Below are 24,410 nucleotides of genomic sequence, written 5' to 3'. Positions count from 1 at the left end.
GGAGGCCAGTAAGGAGAAGGGGATAAAAAAGACTGCACTGTCACCATCAAACAAGACATGTGGTGGCACCACCAGCTGAATTTTTGTGGCCTGTTCTGCACCCTTCTCAGACACCAGAAGTTTGACCCAGTGTGCTGTTAAGAATATGTGTAACTATACAACCCTTCAGGTTTTGTATAGAATTTGAAGTGCACCCCATGAAAAAAGTGTTTCAGCATGCAGCTTGGCTGGCCAGGACAAGGAAGATCAGCAAGCCTGAAGCCTCTTCCTGAACCTAACATGGCTATAAGCCCTCAATATTTGGAGGGTACCTGCCAGGGAGCAACCCCCGCTAAGGCACCTTATCTCCATGGGGACAAGGACTTCATCCCTGTACGCCTGATACAGTGGTTGTCAATGTAGTATGTGGTCAATGAAACCACCCAGGATGCCTACCTGCTTTTTTACTATTTCAAACAAGTCCAAGGGAAGTGAATAGCTGTACTTTAGTGGCAGTAGTATTACCACCACTAAATAAAGAACAACTGAAAACAGCCTGTGTTTGGATCAAAATCTTGGTTGATCCAAACTCAAAGCTCAACCTTACTGACAAGGAAGCTTTAAAGTGATCCTGCTGGTATACTTCAACTGATCAAAAATGTCCATGTAAAAGATGATAGTGAATATTCACCTTTCCTACAGTCTTTACCACCAAACTGTTCCATTGAAGAGAAATTCTATGCTGAAGATCGTGCAGAAATTTGCTAATTAATTCCCTAAAGGGATAAGCTGTCAGTTCGGACCGAACCTAGGTTTGGACTAAACATTTGCCTGTTAAACCCTCTGTTTTGCAGGAGCCATGCATCATATATAGCATCATATATAGAACAGATATTTTTATTGTATCTATATATGACAGCTTCCTGCTGTCACTGGTTTCTAAGGAAGCAGTGTTCTTGCAAACAAGCCATGTAAGAAAAAGGACAGTGTGAGGAGGGTAGGCAGGACAAAACACACAAGGCGGATAGCAAACAGACAAAGCTTTATTGAGGCAAAATGACAGTCACTCAATAGGGGGGGAGATGGCAAGGGATGTGACCTCGCCACTAGGGGAATAGTAAGGAGAGGGCAAAAAACACTTGCAGTCCAGCCCCAAGGGGCAAAGGTAAAGTCTCTGCAACAGATTGTAATCCAACAGAGTGGTAGGGGAACAGCTCAGGAACAGTTCAGGCAAAACAGGGGAAAGCATACACTCACGGATCCGACAGGGTGCCCGGTCTCCCAGGGATACGATAGTATGACACAGGTACCTGTTGGGGTCCAGAGTAGGCAGTTGGTCTCTCCCTCTGGCTGGGGCTCAGGCCAGCTGGCATGTGCGGTCTCCCCCTCTGGCTGGGGGTCTCAGGCAGGCTGGCGTTTGCAGTCTTCCCTCTCTGGCTGGGGGTCTCAGGCAGGCTGGCGTTTGTGGTATCCCCCCTCTGGCTGGGGGTCTCAGGCAGGCTGGCGTCTGTGGTCTCCCCCCTCTTTGGCTGGGGGTCTTAGGCGGGGTTAGCGTGTGCAGGGTCCCCCGTATCCTTGTGGTCTTTAGCAGAGTTAGCCACGAGGGTCCCGCCGCAGCTGGGCTCCCTCGATGGCTGCGCAGCGGAGAAGAATGACCAGGGATCCCGGCATCAGCCTTCTTAAGCTGATGCAGGACGCTCTCTGGTCGTCCTGGCAACTGTGTGCGGGCCGGGGCTCGTGAGCGCGACCTTTGTCCAGTGACATCTGCAAGCGCTGGAACTCCTCGTGCCAACACTGCGGATGCCGGGATCGTGCGGCATCAGCCTGATGCCGTGATCTGGAACATCTCTGCAGGAGGTTCGCACCTCTCCGCAGAGAGGTGTGAACCTCACTATTTTGTCCCCTCCGGATGAGGATAAGATAGTGGGGGAGGTGAGAGGGGCTGCGCCTCTCGTCCTGCGCGGCTCGGCTTCAAAGAGCCGCGACAGGAGGAGAGACAGCAGGGGGGGAAGGTCATCCTGACAGGGGGGAAGCAGCTGTAACAGACAGGAATAGCAGTGACATCACCATGATGTCACCAATGTCCCTCCCTCCCCTATATAGCTGATGACAGATCAGGGAGCTGTCATTCGGCTACTGGTATTGTTGGAATTCGGTTGTGTGCGTCAGGTCATCAAGATTGATGAATTTACAGTAAGGGACTTTTTGGGGATTTTTATGTTTTTAATAAAAGACTTGTCAAACATTTGGGTGTCTTTATTCCTGGGTGACATCTTTTTTAGTGAATGAGTAGGGTTACTGTGTGCCGCATATGCAGTCACCTGGGGGGGGCCCTTTCAATATTACAGGGCTTTCCCCTGCCCACATAATCCCATAATTATTGGCTAGGGTAGTAGGGAAGAGGTCCTTGTCCTCATGTCCCCACATGCTAAGGTCATATATGATTTAGGAGGGGGGTGTTTTTTTTTGCATCAGTTTCCCCCCTAAAATCTATACTTCAAAAGGTCTTTTTTTGTTCATTCTTGCTGTAGTATGTGCTACAGCAAAAGTGACATTTACAAAAGAAAAAAAACAGCACCCATACCTCTCCAAATGCCACCAAAAATACATAACAAACCCTCCGAGTGGTCTTTGTGTTGTTTTCTTTTTTTTTTTTAAAGCAAGCAATAAAAAGTCATTTGTTGGCAATTTTTTTTCTCTATAAATATCACTGCTCCTGGCCAAATGGAATGTTTAAAAATATTTTTGTGTTGGTACATGTTGCCTAGGGCGACACACACCTTCTTCCTCCCCCCACACTATTCTTGAAACTCCTTGCTTATTAGCTTAGAAAGTGTGCATTGCTATTTAACGGATTTTACTCCCATTGATTTTAATGGGGTTCAGGTTCGGCATCCTAACTTCTTTAAAGTTCCCTGAATACTACAGTGGATATAAAAAGTCTACACATTCCTGGTAAAATGTCAGGTTTCTGTGATGTAAAAAAAATGAGAGAGATAAATCATTTCAGAACTGTCTCCACCTTTAGTGTGACCTATAAACTGTACAACTCAATTGAAAAACAAACTGAAATCTTTTAGGGGGGAAGTAAACATAAAAAACTAAAGTAATAAGTGTGCACACCATCTTATAACTGGGGATGTAGCTGTGTTCAGAACAGGGGTGGACTGACAACTCATGGGGCCCCCGGGCAATAGGGGATCATGGGGCCCCTGTGTCCTTGCCCAAACTCAAAAAAGCCTATGAAAAGGTACCAGGGGCATCTCATGGGGCCCCCTACTGACCCCGGGCCCTCGGGCAGTGCCTGAGTTTCCAAATGATCAGTCCGCCCCTGGTTCAGAATTAAGCAATCACTTTCAAAATCATGTTAAATATTAGTCAGTACACACCTGCCATCATTTAAAGTGCCTCTGATTAACCCCAAATAAGTTCAGCTGTTCTAGTAGGTCTTTCCTGACATTTTCTTAGTCGCATCCTACAGCAAAAGCCATGGTCCGCAGAGAGCTTCCAAAGCATCAGAGGGATCTCATTGTTAAAAGGTATCAGTCAGGAGAAGGGTACAAAAGAAATTCCAAGGCATTAGATATACCATGGAACACAGTGAAGACAGTCATCATCAAGTGGAGAAAATATGGTGCGACAGTGACATTATCAAGAACTGGACGTCCCTCCAAAATTGATAAAAAGACAAGAAGAAAACTGGTCTGGAAGGCTGCCAAGTGGCCTACAGCAACATTAAAGCAGCTGCAGGAATATCTGGCAAGTAGTGGCTGTGTGGTATATGTGACAACAATCTCCCATATTCTTCATATGTCTGGGCTATGGGGTAGAGTGGCAAGATGGAAGTCTTTTCTTACGAAGAAAAACACCCAAGCCTGGCTAAATTTTATAAAAACACATCTGAAGTCTTCCAAAAGCATATGGGAAATGTGTTATGGTCTGATGAAACCAAGGTTGAACTTTTTGGCCATAATTCCAAAAGATACAGTACTTGAACTGAACCCAGGGTAATTTGGCTCATCCCTAGTCCAACATTTTTTTCGTGTGAAACACATTGACCACCCAGGATGCAATGCATCAAGTGGGATGTGTCTGTGATGTTGCCACCCTATTCGGAGCTCTCAGAGCCTACTGATCTCAGGCCGCTCAGGGGGATCAGGAAAGGCAACTGGTCTGGAGATTGAGGATTTGTTTCTATTTATGCTGATCTGAAGTGTTTGCATATGAGTGTTTTGATTACTTGGAGAGAAATGGAGAGCACTATGGAGTCATTTTTGTGTTTTTGAGAATCTAAATGTATCCTTTGAGGATGAACGCTGGTGGGATCCTGGTGTACAGGATACCATGTGTATGCTCTTGTGATCTCCCTATGACATAAGGATCTAACTATGAAGCTTGTGGTTCCATTCAGAGCATTTGTTGGTGAATGTGGACACAGAGAAGAGTGTTTTTACACAAGGAGCGTGAAGTGGACACTTATCTCTGTGTGATCACTGTGGGGAGAGTGTGTTTATATTGATTTATTTGAAGCATTTCACTGTTCATTGCAAACTTGTTTATATACTTATGTATGTCACTATATATTTTAGGTCGAGTCGCATAAGCTATTTAGCACTGTTTATATTCTGGTGGAGCAATGCACTAGTTTTATTTATAATTTGCTTGGTGTTTGAATCACATTTAGAGCTGGCAGTTCACTGCACAAATTTATTAATATTGCCAGCGCAGGGTGGTTACCATTTTGGTAATTCTGGGGATCTCTCTAAATACCATTATGTAGAGGTTGTAAACGAAATAGATACAATACTTAAATATAAAATATGTTGGCTAGACGTGAAAGTAGAAGTAGAAAATCCGCATTTGTTGTAAGCTATGGTGATTTTTATTTGTTGTTTATAGTTTCGTAGAACCATACTTGCATGTTTTATAGTGTAATATTTCCTCTATATTGCTTCAAACTCTCCAAAATCTCTTATAGTTTGAAAAACAGTGATTATAAAAAAATCTGCACCTTTTCTAATATCCAGGTTGAATTTCAAATGCTATTTTGGTGTTTATGGTAAGCTGTAAGAAAACACATATTTTTGTGATTTATGAAACATCTTGTAATGAGTTTGGAGTAGGTAGGGCGGACGTATCTCCCTTTTGATCTTGTGTTCTGAAAACATTAAAAGATTAAGAGCTCATGAAATGGGAACAAAAAGTCAAAACATTATTGGTGTTAAAACTCTATCTAAGTGCAAAACCATTAAATCTCAAAGAGGTGTGCAGGGCATATTTTCTGTCACTGCTTTATAAATAAGTATCAAATTATGCATATAAGGCTGGCCTTACCATGTGGAGTGTTAAGATCTGTTTCATGCTTTTCAAATTTGAAAAAAACCTAAAGTGCAAAGCTAGGAAAAAAAACAATACAAGCAGTGACAATGCCCAACTATATATTTTTTATCTATATCCTTTCCAGTGGTGTATTTTGGCTTTGAGCTATCCTAGGCAAGACTAAAACCAGGTGCCCCCCATCTAAATTTGTCCTACCCCTTCCTGTTTAAAATCCCCAATCCACACTGTGACGGAACTGCCTGGCACCCAAGACCTGAGTGCTTCCATCAGAGAACTGCTTCCTCACCGATGGGACACAGAACCAAAATATTATAGCTGGGCATCGTACCCAAGACTAGGTGACACTAGCTTAGGTGCAAAAACTAAAACTCTTTATTGAATATAAATATAGGTTTTTATACCCTTCAGAAATATGTGCAGTCCCTCATGAACAATAAAAACAAATATTAAAAATTGGGATAAACCTCCCACACTGTTTAGGTAAGAGCTTGATCACATTATCCTAAACAGTGCAAACAGTAAACAGTACAGCCAACAGCTAACAGGGATCTAATTAGCAGTAAGATAATCAACAGCTAGGCACCCAGAGAAGCCAGGGAGCCCACCCCAGACAACCTGGCAGCTCCAACCCTAAATACACAAAGTCCATTACACATTTTTCTGATGTTTGCTGTCACTTGTATAATCTGTCCATCAAAAGACAAAACACATACAATATTCTAACAGTCTGAAAAAGTGGAATTAATTTATCTTCATAAATGTCTTGAGGGAGATTGTTGATAAATATTTCTGTCCCAAGTTGAAGAGTTTCTCCAACCCAGTCTGCAAGAGGGCCCCATATTTCCTCTGACCATTAACCTGTACAAGGTTAATATCATACCTTTCCATCCATTCCAGAAGGGAAGCTGTATTGTCTTTATTTAGATAATTAATCCAAGCCTTGCTCTCAGGTTTTATTACATTGTTGTTATCCATTATCACAGACTGATCCACTCTCTCCATGTGATCAGAGGCTGAATTGAGGTCATTTCCATGCTGTGACTGGGAGAAGCAGACAAAATCCTCTGTCTCCTCTAACGGCCACAATCACTGGGTAGAAGGCTAGCCACCCCTAGTCTCCTTCAAAAGCCCCAGTTGGGTCTGTCATACACATCTTCATCTGTAAACTCCACACCTTCCTCTTTAGGCTCCACCTCTTCCTATTACGGCTCCACCTCTTCAGGGAAGGGGGTTATTGTTTATGGTGGCCAGCAGAGGGAACACTGTATTCAGGGGACATTTAACCCCTGTCACAGCTGTAGCACCTGACAGTGTCATCCATAGGTGCAGTGTATGTCAGAGGCCAGTGTTCAGTGAACATCCTGCACCCATGGATGATACGCCACTGGCCTGGGGGTCACGACGCCCCACTTAAAAATGCCGCCCAAGGCAAAAGAATTGTTTGCCTCACAATAGATACGCCCCTGATCCTTTCCGAAGAGTAAAGCTGGCCATAGATGGAGAGATTTTCATTCCTGCAACCATGGGTGTCAGTGTTCATAAAGGAATCCCTCCCCCCATAAGCCTTTATGTTCTCCCGGCAGGGGGCAGGAGGAGCCGTCCCTGCTGGGAGAACACAGTGATTACTGCTAGTGGCTATTTTAGCCTCTAACAATAATTGCTTGTAACATTTGACAGGTTGGTTGTACCCAAGTTGATCCATCGATCAACTTGCGTACATTCAGCCTGCCCATACATGGTTCCAATCTCAGCCAATCCCTGCTGAACCATGTTCTGAGTCTGCACTTATTTAAGTGTGATTATTAGCCCACCTCATCACACCTATCCAAAATCTGTCTGCTGCATTAATACTTGACTTATATCTAGTAGAACTTCTCTTAGCACTACCCTCTGCAGTAGTTATATTTCACCAGAAGATATTCTCAGTCTTTCAGGTTGAATAACACCCAGCATCATTCAAGCAGCAAGATGGAGGACATCTTATAGGTGCCAGACATCAGGGATCCACAACCTAAGAAGGATGTCACCATGTCAGAGTGTAAAAAGAGAGAGAGTGGAGCTGATCCTATATATATATATATATATATATATAATGACAAGATTGTGTGGATAGGCACCAGCATCCCTAGGGTCAATAGATATAAACACAATTTATTCTAGGTATGGGACTTTAAAGGTGCCAAAAATGTATCAAAATATGTTCTACTGTTAAAGTTCAATGTTTATTTATAAAATAGATGAAACAACTGTGATTTGAACTTAGCACCATACATTTTACAGGTATATTACATAATATAGATACATAGAACTTATTTCCATTTTTTTTCACAGTCAGTCACTATGTACTCTCCTCCATTCAACAATGAGGCTCCCAGATGGAAATTAGGGCCCACTTAGGGGAAACAATGTAATAATCATGACACGTTTCATGGGTATCCACCCCCACTTCCTCAGGTTCTCTGAAGTTATAAGATACAGTCAGAATTTATTTTAACTAATGAGCAGCAAGACTGAGGGCATCCTATGTGTTCAAGACATCAGTAATCCACCACCTAAGAAGGAAGTCACCATGGCATCCTTCATTCAGAGAGTAACAATGAAGAGAGTGGAGCTGATGCCATCAAGTCAGCGCCACTGTCCGCATCATTGAGGGCTGCTCAGTGCCAGAGGGGAAGACAGCCACATGTGTGAGATGACTGACCTGACGACAGCTGGAAAAGATAAGCATAAAATACAAAACATAAAATTCACATGGGCAGCTTTGAGAGGGGGTGGTGGATGAATGGGGAAAGGGATTTTGCATAGATATAACCCACTTGTTTTTAAAACTAGAAATGGGCTTTAAATTACTGTATATACAGCATGTTATATCCGCTATTTGTTCTCCTTTATGAAAATATTTTGCTGCAAGCTGTTTTTTTTTAAAGTGCAGACCTTCAATCTGTACTATATGATTTTACTAACTGGAATTAAGAGACTCTAGGATCTAATTCTTTCAGAGTGAAAAGTCGAAGCCAAGTAATTAGTAGTTTTCACAAAAATAGCTCATTTTGTGTGTCCTTGACTCCATGTCTTTTATTCCCAGCAGACAATCTTAAAAACTTTCACAAAATTCCTCCTGGTGGCAGAACAAAGCTTTCATGTAATCGATATGTAGGTGATGCAGCCAGCCAGATGTGAACAAAAGCAAGTAATTTATTTAAAGCAAAATACAAGAAGGATAAAAAATATTTGCCAAGCTAAATATACTTAAACGTCTCTATTCCTAAGAAATTTGTTGTTCTAAGAGTACATTTCAAAGTATACTGCTAACAATGATATGATGACACCAGTGACTTTCCTTTTAGTAACAGTGACTCCAACAACTGTTTGCTGAACTAATTTAGAAGATAATAATGTGCTTTAAATATGTTGTGCATATTTATTTAATGATTGGTGAAATATTGACCATGGAGAAGTTTGAAATTAAACAAATCCATACTTACATCACCCTTTCATTAATCTGTAAAAAAAAAACTTGTAAAATTATTCTTCAGTTTAGTGTAATTAATATTTAGCTTAAACCTTTATTTACAGTGTATTGTTACACACCAGCTGAAAAGTGAAACCATGCTTGTAGTGAAAATGGTTCTTAGATGGGATAATAAAAAGGAGTGCAACAGTGTAGTAATGATCATTAGTAGTGCAGAGAGCAAGCCTGTAGCAGAGAATTTGGAAAGCCGTGCTTTAAATATTTCATTGTATGCAGCTGTCTAGTTCAGCAGGGTTGAGTAAGCCACAAACTCCACAACCCTAAAACCTTATCCAAAGATAATGTATTATAATTTTGTTTAGACAGTATTAAAGAAACACTGGGGGAGATTTACTAAAACTGGAACACTCAGAATCCATAATCTGCTTCTACCTTCAGCCTGTTCAATTAAGCTTCGGCAATAAAACCTGGAAGCGGATTGGTTTCTATGCAGAACTGCACCAGATTTTACATGCTCCAGTTTTAGTAAATAACCCCATATCTGCTGTAGTTACTGCCAGCCATGGCCGCTTCATGCTGGGAGACATACTGGTAGAAGGAACCTCGGTGGTTCTGGTGGCTTCCAGCACTTCCTGGATGATACAGAAGCTCTGTGGGCCTCTTGCGTGATGTCAGCATGTGAGGTACGTAGTAGTGGGCCACGCCCACTGCTATGTACCTGACATGCTGACATCACACCCGGTGACCACAGAGCCTCTGGATCATCCAGGAAGTGCTGGAAGCCACGAGCACCACTGAGGATCCTTCTACCAATGTGTCTCCCAGTGTGAAGCGGCCATTGCCGGTGGTACCTACAGCAGATAGCGGCTTTCTTAGATGAGCGCCTGTTTTTAATTCTTATTTTTTCTAATTTGTTGCCTGTCAGAAATAAATCCATTGTGCTACACTCAGATCGGCGCTGCTTCTCTCCTTACGCTTGTTTGCGGTGTCTCTTCTAACTCTATACAGCAGCAGCCTCTGGATTATACCCCTTGAATACCCATATAGAGATTCCCTTCTGCTTATATTATTGTGGACTGTCTGTTTCCCCTGCTGAGTGCCAGATTTCCTTACATTGTATTATTAGTAAATAAACCCAACTGTCTATTTGCTCATTCAGATGAAAGTTACATTGCCTCCTCATAGGCCACCCAGCATGTTATACCCTCCTATCTGCACTCCTCCTCAGTGGTTTAATGGAGGCCTTACTCTCCCATCTGATGGTGTCTGGACCTAAGTGACCAATCACTAGAGGAGTACACTTTTATATGGGGGAAGTGACATCATTGGAGGCCTTACTCTCCCATCTGATGGTGTCTGGACCTAAGTGACCAATCACTAGAGGAGTACACTTTTATATAGGGGAAGTGAAATCATTGGAGGCCTTACACTCCCATCTGATGGTGCCTGGACCTAAGTGACCAATCACTAGAGACAATTTTAGATGGGGAAGTAACATCACCTTGCGCTTCCGTGCGGTGGTGTCTGGACTTAAGTGAACACTTTTAGGTGGGAAAAGTGACATCTTCCACCTGGAAAAGCCTCAACACCATCCAACAGCAATGATTATCCAGGGTAGACTCTTGCAGACGCTGCTGTTTTTCCTTTAATGGACAGGTGACAGTGTCTGTTTTAGGTAAACATGTGCTTTGCCCATTCAGGACAAAGCATCAGGTTTGCTTTATTCTAGGTTCACACTGCTGCAATTCGATTTTTATCTGACTTTCCGTGCAATTATGCATTGAAGCTTGGAAGCAACTTGGATGCTACTTTTGTGGGACAAAATTGTGCTGGAATTGCATCAAAGTTGTACAGGAACCTTTTACAAAATTGCACCATGTTGAGTTGTGTTGATGTGAATGAGCTCATGGACTGTTCACTGACTGTGAATGAAAGTGTGGAAAATGCGTGTTGCCTCTCTGCGCAGAGCTTAGAGGTACCTAGAAACACAGCGGCCCTCACAAAGGTAGCTCTACGGACATAGGTCCATCTAGTTCAACCTGAGTGTGTGCGTGTAGACAGCAGCATTGGCAGCCTGGGGGGGAGTTATAGATGTACTAGCAAATATAGTTACCTGTCCTTTTGGAATAAATAATTATACATTTACAGTCAGGTCCATAAATATTGGGACATCGACACAATTCTAACATTTTTGGCTCTATACACCACAACAATGGATTTGAAATGAAACGAACAAGATGTGCTTTACCTGCAGACTGTCAGCTTTAATTTGAAGGTATTTACATCCAAATCAGGTGAATGGTGTAGGAATTACAACAGTTTGCATATGTACCTCCCACTTGTTAAGGGACCAAAAGTAATGGGACAGAATAATAATCATAAATCAAACTTTCACTTTTTAATACTTGGTTGCAAATCCTTTGCAGTCAATTACAGCCTGAAGTCTGGAACGCATAGACATCACCAGACGCTGGGTTTCATCCCTGGTGTTGCTCTGCCAGGCCTCTACTGCAACTGTCTTCAGTTCCTGCTTGTTCTTGGGGCATTATCCCTTCAGTTTTGTCTTCAGCAAGTGAAATGCATGCTCAATCGGATTCAGGTCAGTTGATTGACTTGGCCATTGCATAACATTCCACTTTTTTCCCTTAAAAAACTCTTTGGTTGCTTTTGCAGTCTGCTTTGGGTCATTGTCCATCTGCACTGTGAAGCTGCGTCCAATGAGTTGTGAAGCATTTGGCTGAATATGAGCAGATAATATTGCTGGAAACACTTCAGAATTCATCCTGCTGCTTTTGTCAGCAGTCACATCATCAATAAATACAAGAGAAGCAGTTCCATTGGCAGCCATACATGCCCACGCCATGACACTACCACCACCATGCTTCACTGATGAGGTGGTATGCTTAGGATCATGAGCAGTTCCTTTCCTTCTCCATACTCTTCTCTTCCCATCACTCTGGTACAAGTTGATCTTGGTCTCATCTGTCCATAGGATGTTGTTCCAGAACTGTGAAGGCTTTTTTAGATGTCGTTCGGCAAACTCTAATCTGGCCTTCCTGTTTTTGAGGCTCACCAATGGTTTATATCTTGTGGTGAACCCTCTGTATTCACTCTGGTGAAGACTTCTCTTGATTGTTGACTTTGACACACATGCACCTACCTCCTGGAGAGTGTTCTTGGTCTGGCCAACTGTTGTGAAGGGTGTTTTCTTCAACAGGGAAAGAATTCTTCGGTCATCCACCACAGTTGTTTTCCGTGGTCTTCCAGGTCTTTTGGTGTTGCTGAGCTCACCGGTGCGTTCCTTCTTTTTAAGAATGTTCCAAACAGTTGTTTTGGCCACGCCTAATGTTTTTGCTATCTCTCTGATGGGTTTGTTTTGTTTTTTCAGAATAATGATGGCTTGCTTCACTGATAGTGACTAGAGATGAGCGAATTATTCAAAAATTTGATTCGGCTGATTCGCCGAATTTGCGGGAGAAATTCGATTCGATGCGAATTTATTCGCCGCAAATTTAACTTATTAAAAGGGTTTCTAGGCTTCAGAGAGCCTTTATATTAGTGCAGAACACTGTACCTTTAATTTAAATGCCCTTGGAGTCTGCTGGGGAAGAGAAATAATACTGTCAGTCAGTATGACATGCAGATGAGTGCCGTCGATCTTAGAATCACCGCACACTTCACTCATTTGGGCAGTCACGGGGCACGACGAAGAAGAAGAATGAAAAGAAGAAGAAGAAGAATGAAAAGAAGAAGAATGAAAAGAAGAATGAAAAGAAGAAGAAGAAGAATGAAAAGAAGAAGAATGAAAAGAAGAAGAAGAAGAATGAAAAGAAGAATGAGAAGAAGAATGAAAAGAAGAATGAAAAGAAGAATGAGAAGAATGAAAAGAAGAATGAAAAGAAGAAGAATGAAAAGAAGAATGAGAAGAAGAATGAAAAAAAGAATGAAAAGAAGAATGAGAAGAATGAAAAGAAGAAGAAGAAGAATGAAAAGAAGAAGAAGAAGAATGAAAAGAAGAATGAAAAGAAGAAGAATGAAAAGAAGAAGAAGAAGAATGAAAAGAAGAATGAAAAGAAGAAGAATGAAAAGAAGAAGAAGAAGAATGAAAAGAAGAAGAAGAAGAATGAAAAGAATAAGAAGAATGAAAAGAAGAATGAGAAGAATGAAAAGAAGAATGAAAAGAAGAAGAAGAATGAGAAGAAGAATGAGAAGAAGATTGAAAAGAAGAATGAAAAGAAGAATGAGAAGAAGAATGAAAAGAAGAAGAAGAATGAAAAGAAGAAGAAGAAGAATGAAAAGAAGAATGAAAAGAAGAAGAAGAAGAATGAAAAGAAGAATGAAAAGAAGAAGAATGAAAAGAAGAATGAAAAGAAGAAGAAGAAGAATGAAAAGAAAACGAAGAAGAATGAAAAGAAGAAGAAGAAGAATGAAAAGAAGAATGAAAAGAAGAAGAAGAAGAATGAAAAGAAGAATGAAAAGAAGAAGAAGAAGAATGAAAAGAAGAAGAAGAATGAAAAGAAGAAGAAGAAGAATGAAAAGAAGAAGAAGAAGAATGAAAAGAAGAATGAGAAGAAGAATGAAAAGAAGAATGAAAAGAATGAAAAGAAGAAGAAGAAGAATGAAAAGAAGAATGAAAAGAAGAAGAAGAATGAAAAGAAGAAGAAGAATGAAAAGAAGAAGAATGAAAAGAAGAAGAAGAAGAATGAAAAGAAGAATGAAAAGAAGAAGAATGAAAAGAAGAAGAAGAAGAATGAAAAGAAGAATGAAAAGAAGAAGAAGAAAAATGAAAAGAAGGGGAAGAATGAAAAGAAGAAGAAGAAGAATGAAAAGAAGAAGAAGAAGAATGAAAAGAAGAATGAGAAGAAGAATGAAAAGAAGAATGAGAAGAATGAAAAGAAGAATGAAAAGAAGAAGAAGAATGAAAAGAAGAATGAAAAGAAGAAGAAGAATGAAAAGAAGAAGAAGAAGAAGAATGAAAAGAAGAATGAAAAGAAGAATGAAAAGAAGAAGAAGAAGAAGAAGAATGAAAAGAAGAATGAAAAGAAGAAGAAGAATGAAAAGAAGAAGAAGAAGAATGAAAAGAAGAATGAAAAGAAGAAGAAGAATGAAAAGAAGAAGAAGAATGAAAAGAAGAAGAAGAAGAATGAAAAGAAGAATGAAAAGAAGAAGAAGAAGAATGAAAAGAAAAAGAAGAAGAATGAAAAGAAGAAGAATGAAAAGAAGAATGAAAAGAAGAAGAAGGAGAATGAAAAGAAGAAGAAGAATGAAAAGAAGAAGAAGAAGAATGAAAAGAAGAATGAAAAGAAGAAGAATGAAAGGAAGAAGAAGAATGAAAAGAAGAAGAAGAAGAATGAAAAGAAGAAGAATGAAAAGAAGAATGAGAAGAAGAATGAAAAGAAGAATTAAAAGAAGAATGAGAAGAATGAAAAGAAGAATGAAAAGAAGAAGAAGAAGAATGAAAAGAAGAAGAAGAAGAATGAAAAGAAGATGAAGAAGAATGAAAAGAAGAATGAAAAGAAGAATGAAAAGAAGAAGAAGAAGAATGAAAAGAAGAATGAGAAGAATGAAAAGAAGAATGAAAAGAAGAAGAAGAAGAATGAAAAGAAGAAGAAGAAGAAGAATGAAAAGAAGAATGAAAAGAAGAAGAAGAAGAATGAAAAGAAGAAGAAGAAGAATGAAAAGAAGAATGAGAAGAAGAATGAAAAGAAGCATGAAAAGAAGAATGAAAAGAAGAATGAAAAGAAGAAGAAGAAGAAGAATGAAAAGAAGAATGAAAAGAAGAAGAAGAAGAATGAAAAGAAGAAGAAGAAGAATGAAAAGAAGAATGAAAAGAAGAAGAAGAATGAAAAGAAGAAGAAGAAGAATGAAAAGAAGAATGAAAAGAAGAAGAAGAAGAATGAAAAGAAAAAGAAGAAGAATGAAAAGAAGAATGAAAAGAAGAAGAAGAAGAATGAAAGGAAGAAGAAGAATGAAAAGAAGAAGAAGAAGAATGAAAAGAAGAAGAAGAAGAATGAAAAGAAGAATGAGAAGAAGAATGAAAAGAAGAATTAAAAGAAGAATGAGAAGAATGAAAAGAAGAATGAAAAGAAGAAGAAGAATGAAAAGAAGAAGAAGAAGAATGAAAAGAAGAATGAAAAGAAGAAGAATGAAAAGAAGAAGAAGAAGAATGAAAAGAAGAATGAAAAGAAGAAGAAGAAGAATGAAAAGAAGAAGAAGAATGAAAAGAAGAATGAAAAGAAGAAGAAGAAGAAGAATGAAAAGAAGAAGAAGAATGAAAAGAAGAAGAAGAATGAAAAGAAGAAGAATTCCAGTACAGCAAAAAGTGTATCTGCAGAGAGCTCCGCTATTTCTGACAGTTCTCTGACAGTTCCTTCACATTTACAGCGGTTGAAACATTGTATCTATTTATTTCCGAATAAAAACATCTGTATCCTAAATGGAAACAAATAGATACAATGTTTCAACCGCTGTAAATGAACTGTCAGAACTGTCAGAGAACTGTCAGAAATAGCGGAGCTCTCTGCAGTGACACTTTTGCCGGCTGATCGGGAAAAATTCTATTCGTGCATCCGAAGTTTGCTAAAATTCGGATTCGATGCGAATCAAATTTTTCCTAATATTCTAAACGAATTCCACTTCGCCAAGTTCGATTCGCTCATCTCTAATAGTGACAGCTCTTTGGATCTCATCTTGAGAGTTGAAAGCAACAGATTCCAAATGCAAATAGCACACTTGAAATGAACTCTGGACCTTTTATCTGCTCATTGTAATTGGGATAATGAGGGAATAACACACACCTGGCCATGGAACAGCTGAGAAGCCAATTGTCCCATTACTTTTGGTCCCTTAACAAGTGGGAGGCACATATGCAAACTGTTGTAATTCCTACACCGTTCACCTGATTTGGATGTAAATACCCTCAAATTAAAGCTGACAGTCTGCAGTTAAAGCACATCTTGTTTGTTTCATTTCAAATCCATTGTGGTGGTGTATAAAGCCAAAAATGTTAGAATTGTGTCGATGTCCCAAAATTTTGAACCTGACTGTATGTGTGTGATTACTGTTTACCATATCCCTGTGTATATTCTATATCAATATCACTGTGTTTGCTAAGGAACACATCTAAACGTTTTTTTTTAACTCATCTACACTCCTTGCCAACACCATCAACTGTAAAAGAGAGTTCCAAATCCTTATCGCCCTAACCACAGTTTAATATTGAACTGTTTCTTGTCAAGCTTCATTATGTTGCCACATGTCATTTTCAAAGACCTAAGATTAAAAAGATTAATCACCATTCAAGGATTTCTATATCACTATCATTTCCCCACTTAAGTGTCTCTTCTCCAGGAAGAATAAGTTTAATGTTTGTAGTCATTCTTCATAACTGAGATCCTACAGACCCTTTATTAGCTTTGTTGCCCATCTCTGGACTCTTACCAGTTGAAGCACATCATTCCTGAGGATTGGTGACCAAAACTGGAAGGCATGCTCAAGTTGTGGCCAAATCAGAGTTTTGTAAAATGGTAGTATTATAATTTTTTTGTTAATTATTTGGTTTTCATTTTAGTTATCAGCTTTATGGAGTTTATTTTAAGATGTTGCCATTTATAGTCTTCCTCAGGAACAGCAAAATGGCTTTCTGCAGTTTTAGCATTGAAATGAAGCAAGGATTGCAAGAAGGTCTGTGTGCACGGATATGTCCTTTACCTACTTACTTTGTGCTAAAATATGTCCCTCTCTTAGCCCATAAAGTTGGGTTGAATGCTTTTATTTTTAGTCTTACACACACTCATAGCCTGCTTTCTATACATGTGTATCGTCAGCCTGATATTCTTTAAAAATGTAACATGGACATCTCATGTCAATAAATATGATCAAGGCCTTGTGTTTTGTACATCTATTTTCTACAGTAATCTTCCACCTACAATGTGGATTTACATACTTCCCCTCCTGACAAGATATTGCCTCCACTAAAGACTGTAGAGGATGTGACCACCACGGCACTCATCTATCTAGAGGGCCATAGTATTTCAATACTTGCTATATCTTGCAAACCCCTGATCATTAAATTAACAATCATGCTTGCCTTGAAGATTAACATTATCCTTTAGATGCCCCAAATAGCCATGATGATCATAAGCCTATAGATACCATTCAACTGTAATCAGCCAGGTCTACTGATGTAGGGTAAAAAAGTCACTTCGATATCACCGGCTGGTTGCCATCTTATCATTACATAATGATGGCAAAAAGGACACAAAGGCAGTAGCTACACATGCATATTTATGCAGCTGTTCTTTTAAAGAATGACACTTTGGTGGCTGAATTATCAGATCATCACAATAGGTCTTTAACTTCTTCAATACCGGGCACTTTTACTCCCTTCCTAGCCCAGGCCAATTTTCTGCTTTCAGCGCTGTCGCACTTTGAATGAGAATTGTGCGGTCATGCAATACTGTACCCATATGAAATTTTTATCTTTTTTTCACACAAACAGAGCTTTCTTTTGGTGGCAGTTAATCACCACTGGGTTTTTTTATCTTTTGCGAAATAAATGAAAAAAGACCAAAAAACTTGAAAAAAATGTGTTTCTTCATTCCTTTTCTAAAATTTTGCAAATAAATAATTTTTCTATAGAAATGTAGGCCAAAATGTATTCTGCTACATTACTTTGGAGAAAATAACCCAAATCAGTGTTTATTATTTAGTCTGTAGGAAAGTTATAGACAGAGCTTTTTTCAGCGGGAACGTGGGGGAACACAGTTCCAGCACCTCCAGCACCGAATATATGTAATGGCAAGGTATGCTGGGGTATGCGGGAGGATCTATTGTTGCTGGGGGTCTTTTGTCACTGAAGGGGATCTTATTTTGTGTGGTGGTCTATTGTTGCTGGAAAAGATCTACTGTTGAGGAAGGGGTCTATTGTCTATTGTTGCTGGCTGCTGGAGAGTCCATTGATGCTGGTTGCTGGGAGTTGTGTTTCAGCAGCTGGGGGTCTATTGTTGCTGCACTGGTAATTTGTTTTGGGGGTACATTGTTGCTGTAGGAATCTATTGTTGCTGGGGGAGCGGGTCTAATGCTGCTGACTGCAGGAGATCAATTTTACTGCTTTCCTTGTTATTATTATTAAATTGCATACAAATTATTTAACACCACAAAATGATACTTGGTTCTGTAGTGTCTAAAAGGCGTGGTACTGGGACGTGGGTAGGGGGTGGAATCAAGTGACGGTGCTCAGAGGTGTGCAGGGGGTGGAGACAAGAAGTGACTCAGAAGGGGGGAGTTTCTACACCTATTTTTTGTTTAAATAATCCCTGGTTATAGAGTCTACAAACTATAGTATATACAGTGTCTAAAGATTGATCAATTCTGATGTACTGACGGCCTACCTAATTTTTTGAGGTCCAAAAATGTCAGGACAGTACAAATATCCCCCAAATTACTCCTTTGTGGAAAATATGCGGTTCAAGGTACTGTATTTAGTAAGAGCTATGGCATTTTTTTTAAGGTGAATTTTTGTCATAATTCTTTGGAAAATGAAGACATTGTTTACAAAAAAAAAAGAAGGTTACCATTTTTTACATACTGTCACCAGTGCAGTACAGCTTCATCATATAACTGGTGTGGCAGTGATCAGGGACACTAACTGGTGATTTTAAATGTTTTTTTTTTTTTTTTTATGATTTTATTTTAACACACTGTGATCAGAGCAATATAATGTTACCATAGTAACATAGCAATACTCTGGGGAAGTGATCGGGAACGTTTTTTTTACACTTCACTGCTATAAGCAAGCATTTTACTGAATTGAATCTTTCAGTTTGTTTTGTTGTAATTAGCTGTGATTTGTCACAGCTAATCACATGGTACAGATGGGCTGTGATTGGCCCTTTCTGCACTGTGTGATCATTGTGATCACTATGATCAATCACAGCTGACAGCACAATTGTAACAATGAGTGATATGAATTAAAGCCAAATAATGTTTACAACTGTCATGTGATCTGCTGTTATTGGCCACAGTGATCACATGGTACCAGCAACGGGCCAGTACTCTGATCCGTCATCAGCTGCGTCCACCAGATAGACCATGCTAGCAGAGTGGCCACACAGCCTGGTTGCGGGAAGATATCATATTATGTCCACCCGGAACAATGAAAGTCCCGCCGGACTGTCAATTTGCAATGGGCTGGGCGAGAAGTTGTTAAGCAACTTTAGATAATGTTCATGATCATGTTGGTCTTCTCTCTGTTAGGTTTCAAAAGTTTGATAATTCAAGGTAATATGTTGTCATATTAATTTGCAGGAAGAAAAAGACACAGGAAAAAAGGAAGAAAAAAACACAAATAAAGAGCTGATATGCATGACTAAAGAGGAGAAATTCATAAACATTGCAGCAAAGCTATATGTATTCAGTATTATTCCAATGCATGTGTGCTGGAATTTAGTATGTTAATGTGGTTTAATTAAAAATGCATGGACAAAGTATTAGGCCATTTAGCATTCAAAGTGGAGCATTTTGTGCTGCCAAGTTGCTACAAAAGAAAGAGTCTACCTCAAAAGTAAAATATGCAAGGTAGGGATTTTTTTTTAGCAAATTTGCAAGAGTAGAAGGGTCATTTAAGGGAACAAAATAAAAACACAAGACATGAATGTATAAAATACTATGGTTTCATTAAATTCAACTATTTGATAGGAGTTTGTGCCATGGTTATTCACTTTCACTAAATAATCCAAGCATAACATTGAAAAGACTGTCAATGGAGGAGTCCATAAGTCTTCCAGTAGTATCTATGATAAATTGTAAAGATGGAAATATTGTTAGAGGAACACTGGACAGGATGATGTTGCAGAAGTTCAGGCAAGAAATGATGAGGGCACACACTAGAACTAAGATGATCTATGAGTAAGAAAGGGGTCATTTTGGAAAAGGCAAACAAGAAAACAAAAAGAACATTGGGGAACTGGAGAAAGTACCGAGAAGGGCAACCAAACCGATGAGAGGCATGGAGGAGCTTAGCTATGAGGAAAGATTAGAGGAACTGAATTTGTTCTCTTTTGAGAGGAAGAGATTAAGGGGGGATATGATCTCCATGTATAAATACATCAGTGGTTCATATAGTGAACTCGGTGTAGAGTTATTCACCCTGAGGTCATCACAGAGGACAAGGGGGCACTCTTTATGTCTGGAGGAAAAGAAATTTAATCTCCAAACACGGAAAGGTTTCTTCACAGTGAGAGCTGTGAAAATGTGGAATAGACTCCCTCAAGAGTGGGTTCTGGCCAGCTCAGTGGATTGCTTCAAAAACGGCCTGTATTCTTTCTTGGATACACAGAATATAACTGGATACTAACATTTATAGGCAAAGTTGGTCCAGGGAATATCCGATTGCCTCTCGGGGGATCAGGAAGGATTTTTTTTCCCAGCAGCAGCAAATTGGATCAACTGCGAGTATAGGATTATAACTTTTTTTTTCTATGGTTGAACTGGATGGACTTTTGTCTTTTTTCAGCCAGACTAACTATGTAACTATGTATGTCCTCTCGCTTTAGTAGTAGCTTATTTGGAACCCGAAATTTTGAAGGTCCGGAGTGACAATTGGGTGGGAAAAGAAACTGTACTTTTGACTACAGGGACTCTGGGCACTACAGGGTCAAGCAGCCTTCAAGAAGCGGCACATAAGGCAGGAAGTTTCCAGTACTAAGGGGTGAGGCGTAGGAGTTTGAGAGAGAGAGAGAGAGAGAGAGAGAGAGAGAGAGAGAGACCTGTGTGAGTGCTGCACATGTGCTGGAAGCTTTAAAACAACCACAGTTGGACTGTGCTAACCTTGGGGTAAATTCCATATATGAACTTTATGTTTCCTTATGTTTCCTTTATGATACTTATACTGAAGATAAGAGGACTTTTGTGTTAAAGTGTTACTAAACCCACAACAGTAAACTGAGTCTGTATATGTAGTAAAGCATGCTTGCTATACTCACTGTAAAACCTAAGGGGTTAATCCTCTGCATTGTGTAAAAAGGCTGTTTGATCCTGACTTCTCTGATCCTCCCCTTCTTCCAGTGTCCCCCTCTTATCTCCTGATAAGACATATCAAGTGGAGTTACTCTGCACATACTCAGCTTGGTTGTGTATTGCTAGAGAGGTTTTTTTTTCTTGGAAGAATGCATGTGATCAGCACAGGGCCAATCAGCACTGTCCACACAGAGGTCAGGGGTTCTGCAAAATGAAAACTCCTCCTACAAGCTTTAACATGTGCTCTACTGGACACTGATAGACGTCACAAGACTGCTGTAACTGCTGATGAGAAAAGGTATTTAGCAGTTTATATTTACTAAAATAATTTCACTTCCATGTTCTGTGTACTGTGGGAGACCAGATATAGTGAATGCAGGGTCCTGGGTTTAGTAAAACTTTAAGTTTTCTGGAATTAAGTCATCTTTGCGTTGCACTGCTTGGTTTCTTTTGAAAGAAAAAAAACAAAATAACACCTTTATGTTTAAGACAAATGGCTTTGCACATGGTCCCAAAGAGCTATATCCCTGAACTTTACAATGCAAACCCAGCTTAACATATATCCATTGAAGTGACAAGCCTCAGGTGATACACAGAGAGGAAACAAATCCTCCTACCTAAGATGTACCTGTTTATCTGTAGCCCTCTCTCCTGTACATCAGTTCAAAGTCCAGAATTTGCACAGCATTTCTAAGCTCCAGAGGCAGGGGGCAGGAATCTGACTTTACACACTGCACATCTCAGAGAAAAGAGCTGAGTGTAATCTGAGACCTGAGTCTTATAATGAACACATACCACTCTACACATTCTAATAGAGAAACATGCACAGCTGAAGCTGTCAATCATAGGCTGTGTGCTGGAGCTCCCCGCCCCCTTAATCCCTTGGAGTCATCACAACCCATCAGAAGTGACTCATGCGGATAGCAGAGGAATAATACAGCACACAGAAATCACACTCTGTGCTTTGGATTGAGGCAGGTGCACACTATATGAAGGATATGCTAATTTTTTCCTGTCAGAGTTGAATAAAAAAATCAACCTTGGGTGATCAATGTACAGTGCAGGATTTTATCTAATGTTACAACAGATTCCTACCTTTTGTGGTTGTGAATAAATAGCTGTTTGTTTCACTAAACTGACTGCATACTCATTCTTAAAGGCAGAGCTTGGTTTATTATTAATCAGCTGTTGTACTTTCTGTGTTCTATTTAGGAATTATGTAGTGTCTGCATCTCTTTTGAATTGTTTAACCCTTGGAAAGTTTCTCAGCAAAATGTACATTTTTATTGCAGGGGGTGCCTAAAATTTGACTTATATATTAGTGATTTATGAAAATCAGTGAGCCAATGACATTTTTGGAGGTGTTCTGTACACCAATTTTGGACAGAATGCCTCCAGATTGAATTTTACTGAAAACTACAATGCTGCAGATTAAACAGGATAATTAATTTTTATTAACATTAATTTACAACGTGATGTACGTAATGAATGGATATGCTATGATTTTTTTTACTTGCTACATTTTTTTCGACGAAAGTCCCTATAAAATACTGAAAATATGCAGTATATTTTTTTTCCCATTTTAAACAGTGTACATTCCACCTGCCATCTGCTTGTACATTCTGCATATGGTTTACTCCTAGAACAAGCGCGTCCACATTAAGCAGTCAGGTAAATAACCCTCTATCTGTCCTTGACAAACTAAATAGACCCACTGCAATGCTGAATCATCAGACTGTCAAACTGTCTAGAATCAGACATTAAATCTTCCTGTTTTTTGGAAAGAGAAACATATCTCATGTTCATTTCAATGCACTATAAACGTGGGATAAATGAAAATGTTAAAGATATAAAAATGGAAACAAGTGTGGATGTACTGACATGTTAGTGTCAAATTTAACATAAGGTTAATGTTCCTGTTTGCAGATGTAAAAGCCATCTAAAGGCTGGGAAGCATGTAGCCATATTGAAATGATTAAAGCAAGCAAAGAGCTGAGAAATCCCCAGTATTTTATGGATAAAATGGCTTGCATTAAACTGCACTTGACCATAGCCTAATTCATCACGTTTGCTTATCATATCATGTTGAACAGCAACTTTATATCTGAAAACCATCTGCCTGAGAAAGTTGATTCACATTCTTCTGCTCTATATTTCATGATTTTAAAACTGGAGGGAGTCACTGACTTCTAACTGGCAGGGGGTATCAATCCTGTCTTGCTTCAAGTCACAGATATTTACGAATATTTTCCATAAATTTATTACATAGACTTATAATAACGGAGGACATTCAGATTCGCCATAGAAGGGTAGTCTCTTACTGAGATCCACTAGACATCATCCCATCTTCAAATGACTCAAGAACAACCAGAACCTAGCACCCCTAAGATTGGGAATAGACAGACATAACACTCAAATCTTTCAGATTGCTTTCTTTAATGTGGCCACACCCTGTTGAAGGAAACTTTCCATTGCTGGTCTAACCAGTGGAAAGACCTTTAAGTGTGCCTGCAATTATTATGATTAGCACTTCTACCTACGTCATTTTAATCTGGATCAAACCTACCAAGAAGCTCTGTCACTACAAGCATTCATAGCTGTTTGTTATTTTCTGGCACTATGCAGCTTAACCAAATAAATGGATTGATTTGTGCTGGACAAAATTCAGCTGCTAGTAGTGGTATCCTTGGTCTTGCTTGGCAGCTGAGCTTTAACCAGCTGATCACCAGGAGTACAAACAGTTCTACTCCCATTTATCATAACTGTAGCCACAATTATTGTGTTCTTTACCAACTGAAGGTAGAAAACCTTTCTTAACATTCATGAATTATTTTCTTCCAATCTGTTTTAGGTGATGTTAATTATAAACCATTTTTTTAAGTCTTGTGTTTCACAAGGGTGTCTTAGTTCCAACATAAAGTTTGTCCAAAAGGAGGAAAGTGCCAGATTTATTTTTGATTTATACAATATATTTATCACAGGAAAGGTTCACAGTAGTCAACTCATTTTGTTTTTTAAGGCTGGTACACACGGGCCGAATATTGGCTGTATCGGCGAGTTCAACAGAAACCATTTCATTTTTATTATTCATTTACAATTACAAGAAAATTATTTTTATCGCTCTCTTTTTTTAGTTACATAAATATAAATATACTCACACAGTGAAGACACACAAGGGAAGACAAACCTAAACCATTGATACTGGACAGAATGGGTTACAAGGATATACTGTGCCCATCTTCTGACCTTCACAAAGTAGAGGTCAAGATTTATCAGACTATGCAAGAATATTCCACAATTTTGTTCTGTTAGTGTGGCCTTATGCCTACCTTTTATTATTTTATTATTCTGGAACCAGCAATCTTTCCATCTTTAATTGCTTAGTTCAAAAAGACCATGTCTAGCTGCTTTTAAGTATCAACTTTTTATGTTAAAACCTAAAAAATTTCAAATAGAAAATATACAAAAACATAACAAAAAGTCAATCAGTGGAACTTAGGGTATGGTTGCCATCATCCCTGTTTCCATACAGAGAGAATTTTTACCTTACATTTTGTGGGATTTTTAAGGCAACCTTGAAGTATATAGTTGGGGCAGCACA

The sequence above is a fragment of the Staurois parvus genome, unplaced genomic scaffold, assembly GCF_062004578.1.
Source record: "Staurois parvus isolate SC_StPar_1 unplaced genomic scaffold, SC_StPar_1.0 ptg001302l, whole genome shotgun sequence".
NCBI lineage: Eukaryota > Metazoa > Chordata > Amphibia > Anura > Ranidae > Staurois > Staurois parvus.
This window is presented reverse-complemented; position numbering follows the sequence as displayed.